Source organism: Pinus tabuliformis, chromosome Q (assembly GCF_031772625.1).
Source record: "Pinus tabuliformis cultivar Carrire ecotype Pingquan chromosome Q, CPIR1, whole genome shotgun sequence".
NCBI classification, from domain to species: domain Eukaryota; kingdom Viridiplantae; phylum Streptophyta; class Pinopsida; order Pinales; family Pinaceae; genus Pinus; species Pinus tabuliformis.
Window position 1 is genome coordinate 811,279,247 of NC_142296.1, and position 5,197 is coordinate 811,284,443.

Below are 5,197 nucleotides of genomic sequence, written 5' to 3' on the forward strand. Positions count from 1 at the left end.
GTACTTAGTGTAATGTCCCTTAATAATAAATAATAAATAATAAATCCCTTAATAATAAATAATAAAAATAAATAATAATAATAATAATAATATAATATTAAAAAAATACAAGGAAATAAATAAAAAACAATGAATAAAAAATAATAAAAATAAAAATGGAAATAAAACAAAAAAACAAAAAAATAAATAAAAATAACCATACTAAAGCTCTAAATAAAAATAAATAGAAATAAAACAAAGTAAAGCTATCAAAAAGAAATAAAAGAAGAAAGCAATAAAGTTGCATGTAGACACATGCAGTGTGTGCATGTGGTTCCCCTTCCAATGTTTTGCTCTATTTATTAGATGGTGGGGAAGATGGGAGGTATTCCATCATTCCAAGATTCTATCATTCATTCTCTTGGGAGAATAGTGTTCTAAGACAGAGGAGTCACTGGCAGTAGTACATTGATTGAGGGCTCGGGGGTGGCCGGTTGTAGCAAGTCCTTGCACAATTGTGCCTATGGTTGGGTGGAAAGTCGTCCCCAAAACCTTGTTGCAGTAAGCAGGCTTCAACCACAGGTAAGTGCTACTCATAGTTTGAACTTGATGTTAATTAGTTGATTAATTACATGTTTATTTGGGCTGTTACATATGGTATCAGAGCTTAGTCTCAACCCTTAGGGCCTATAGGCATCTTAGAAAAAAAAAATTGTTTTGTTGGGATTTTTAACTCGACTTGTTTTGAAATTTACAGGATCATTACTTCCGGGAGGCCGCATGTTTTTTTTTGTTCTATAAACCCTCGCTATACACATAAAAAAAAATTATTCAGTGCATACTAGCTGCATAGTTATATTTTGATGGTGTTCATTTTTAAAGTCATTCCTATGAGTAATTTCCACGGCAAATCTTATCATGCACATATTTAAATGAAATTATGAATCTGTTCCTTGAAGCACTATGCATTGTGGAGTTTGAAGTACAATTGCTCCATATATTTGTCAATGATGTTGGTATCAAGGTCCTCATCTAGCTTCAAAACTTGATTTCTACGAACTAGTTGCACTCCTCTCTGCTCTGCCCGATTCCTAGAAGACCAGTGTTTACAAGTTTTTTTCCGTACATCGTCAACATCGATTAACAGACCCGTTGGCATGGATGATTTTGTTCATCCTTTTAATTGTCAGTCGAACAGGGCCCTTAGAAGTGGATCTTCTTTGAACATTGTCACACTTGTTAGTTCTAGCATTCGAGAAGCCCTTTTTCACCATGAATTTAAGCTCAAAGTTCTCGTATTTCAATTCTTCCATCCGCTGCTGGGCCAGTGCTAACTTGACACTTCTCTCCCCACCTTCATTGTCTACTTTGCCTTCGGGGTTGAGACGGTTTCCCACATTTTGACTTTCAGGGTTTCTAGAAGGCCCCTACTCGTTCGATGAATTGGCATCTAAATTTACAAATCCACTTTGGTAGATTGTTTAAATTTTTTCACCTGTACTTTCTAATTAAATGGCATTCCTTTAGCCATCAAAAACTATTGCCCATTTAAGCCTTTAGCTGCCATAATTTGGGGCAGAAATATGAAGTGATTGATAGCAAACTCTCTGAAAGAAAACTTATAGACAATTATAGGAAGAAGAAGATCGCTCCCATCCTCCATCTTGAGAACAATCGCAGGTTGTGGAGAATAATCTGGGAGATGGCCACCTTCAGAATTATTATGCACACAACTTACATTTCTGTCGTCTCTCATCTTAATTAAGAAAAAGACAGGTAGAAGACAATCAATTTTCAAATAGATTATGAATAAGAGAAATGTAATCATTTGTATTTTCCAGCTTAAAGCATTCATCTTTCTAGTTCCTTCTAGTTCTTTGTATGTACTTTTAATCTATAGTTTTGACAATAGTTATTATTAAGATCTCTGTGTTGAGTTCATTTTTTTAACAAAGCGGACAAGCTACATAATTAAAACAATATACTGTTGAATCCCATAGCTCATTTTATTTTAATTTCAATCTGGGATCATACAAATTTCAGAGGCACTGCATACTGGATATGCAAAGCATAAGGATAGTGATATGTATGATGTCAAAGAGTTCTTGAGGCCCTTAATCTATGATGCAAATGTGAAACAGGTAACCATTTATGTCTAAGAGATTAATATTAATAATTTCATTGAATTAGCAGAAAACACAGCAAGGCTAACTTATCTGAACTACTGCATGTTCATTCAATCGCTGAAATTGGACAGTGCTAATGATTATGGTTATAAGTAATCAAAATACAAGAAAGCTATATTGCTAACAACAAAATCATACTAACACTGCTAGAATTTAGGTTTGTGTAATCTCTTTGTGGAGCATCCAGGTTACAGCCATTGCAGATAAATATGATCCACAAGGTTACCTCAAATGAAGTGCATATCTGTTCAAGTCCAAGCACCAAAAGAAGCTCCTTCTCTCGTCAAGAATTCAAAGTGCTAAAATCATTATAGCTAAAATGTATTGTAGCCAATAGGTTTGTTTAGAGTTTCCTGATATTGTTTCGATCTTTATGTTGTAATTAATGAATGTAAAACCCGGTAGCTATTAAAGCTTTGTTAAGGGTTTGATATGGTGTTGCCTTCACGGGTGCGCTTGCAGGCGGGCCATATTATTAATAAAATGATTTTATTTTGTGTTTTGGGGAGGGATAACCTTCCCAGTCATCCGATCCGGTTTTGGGTCGGGTGGCGATGTCTCTTCTTGTTTATGGTGTGTTTCTGTTGGAATATCTCCTTGGTTGTTTAATTTCTTAAAGCCCCTTAGAGTAATCATTTAATGGTCATAATACATTCAATAAATTTGTTTAACGATTTATTTTGTTAAAGGCAGTCCATTTAATTTTTCTTCTAACATAAGTTATGATTGCTTAAACAGCTACTCAAAATATTTCACTCTACAACACAAAATTTCAATTTATCCTAGCACATAAAGGTCATGAATCTGTAGACTTAATATTGGTGTGACATATAATTTCAAAAGTCATGGTGAATAAATTTTCTTTCAGAATTCAAGTACCTTCTTAAAACAATAAATTTTCCACCAATATTCTTAAGCTTTATTCATTCGAATTTTGATTTTATGTGGAGACAATTCTCTAAGTTTTATTCAGACATCATTATTACCTTCCAACTCATGTTTTCCATGATTTAATACTACAAAATTAGTGATTATTGATAATTTATGGTTTAAGTATTGTAATAAATAAATTCGGATGAATGGAAAATCAATTGTGTGTTGATGTAACTAATTGCATATTCTAAAATCAGGGTATATTCTAGATTTATTTTAGCTTTTGGCACATGAGTAAGGAAGTAATGTAAAATTCAACTGATTAAACAGGGGAGATCATGGCTCCTAAACATCGAAGACAAACTCGAAGCAACCCTGAGGTGGAAACCCCACCTCCCGCCACTTCAGAGATAGGAACCCCAACTGAGCAAGCTATATTACATTCCCTTGGAGAAATGACAAATATCTTTAAGGATTGGGTCTCAAGTCAAGGACAAGATCAAGGAAATGATCAAGGTAAAGGAAGGGAGTTGGAACAAAAACAGAGACAAGACCTAAATTCTCAATTCAATGCCAAAGATGGACAAACAACCCTTGATATTATGAAAGAAGTCCAAAAATCCAAATTACCAGAGTTTACGGGTCAAGAAGAGGGTTCAAAAGCAGAAGCATGGGTAATTGGTGTCAAAAGAGCACTTAGTTTTAAGGCATACACTTCAAGGGAAAAGGCCCAAATATCAATGAGTCTACTAAAAGGAGATGCTCTATTATGGTGGGTAAATGAAGAAACGAAGATGCAAGTCACCCCAGTGCAAGTCACTTGGGAAATGTTTGAGGAAGCCTTCTGAACTAGGTACCTATCAGAAGAGTACAAACACCAACAAGTAGGCGCTTTCCATGAAGTGCGACATAATGGTAGATCTATCGAGGACTATGAAGCTAAATTTTATGCATTGGTCCATCACATGGACTATATGGCTAATGATAAATGTCAAGCTGAAAGATTCTTGCATGGACTCGATCCCTTAGTCTGAGCGGAAGTCGCCATGTGGAAACCCACTACTATGGCAACATCCAGTAGTTTAGCCAAAAAATTCTTGAGGAAGATAAATATGAAAAAGAGAATGGTGGTTGATGAAAATACAGGGAAGGAATAGCCCAAAATGAGTATAAATAGACCAGGGGGCAGCCATATAGATTCCAGGGAAGACAAAACAATGTTTCTCGGATCATTAGTGCAACTTCTCGGTTGCCTCCAGGAGGACATAAAGGTCAGACCTACTTGGATAGTGGGGTTAGAGGATTTGGTGGCCAAGGACAGGTACAATGTAAGAATCAGGAACAAGTAGAATGTTGGCAATGTAGAGGTCCACATTATAGAATGGATTGTCCAAGGTATCAAACCAGGATTAAACAATAGGGACACAAAGAAAAAGGAGGAAGACCACAAAACCCACATTGAATTCATGCAACCACAAACCATCGCAAGGCTGAGCATCAAGCCATGGTAGTGGAGTCCACAGGTATGATCTATAACATCCCTCTATTTGTGTTCATTGATCCAGGTGCCACTGATAGTTTTATTTCTCCTTCAACAATACTTAGATGTGGATTAACAGCTCATGAGCAAAGTAACTTTGGAATGGTAGAAATGGCATCAGGCTCTCAGCAATCAGTAGGGTCAATGGTAAGAGATTGTGGTATTAACATTGGGGGGTGTGATACCAAAATGAACCTATATAGCATGACTCTAGGCACTTATGACTTAATTGTAGGAATGGATTGGCTTGAATCTCATCAAGCTATATTGGATTGCTATAATAAGACAGTTCTCTTAAAAAATGACCAGGGAGAAACCAAAGTAATAAAAGGCATTAAACGTGATGTTACGTTGCACCTCATATCAGCCAAGAAAGTTAATAAGTGTATGAGGAAAGGGTGCAAGATCTATGCGGTAGAGATGGTTCCTACCAATGAGAAGTCCTCAGATAAGTTGCACCCACTACTTTCCGAATTTGCAGATGTATTCCCTCCAAAGCTACCAGGTTTACCTCCAGTTCGAGAAATCGATTTCTCCATAACTTTGAAACCAGAAGTAGAACCCATATCCAAAACACCTTATCGAATGACTGTCCCAGAGCTTAATGAGTTGAGTATAC

At 36.0% G+C, this 5,197-nt stretch overlaps 1 pseudogene; it reads right to left on the reverse strand.

Moving 5' to 3' along the window:
• Positions 1–940: 940 nt before the first annotated feature.
• Positions 941–1,735, reverse strand: LOC149222134 (uncharacterized; annotated as a pseudogene).
• Positions 1,736–5,197: the final 3,462 nt, after the last annotated feature.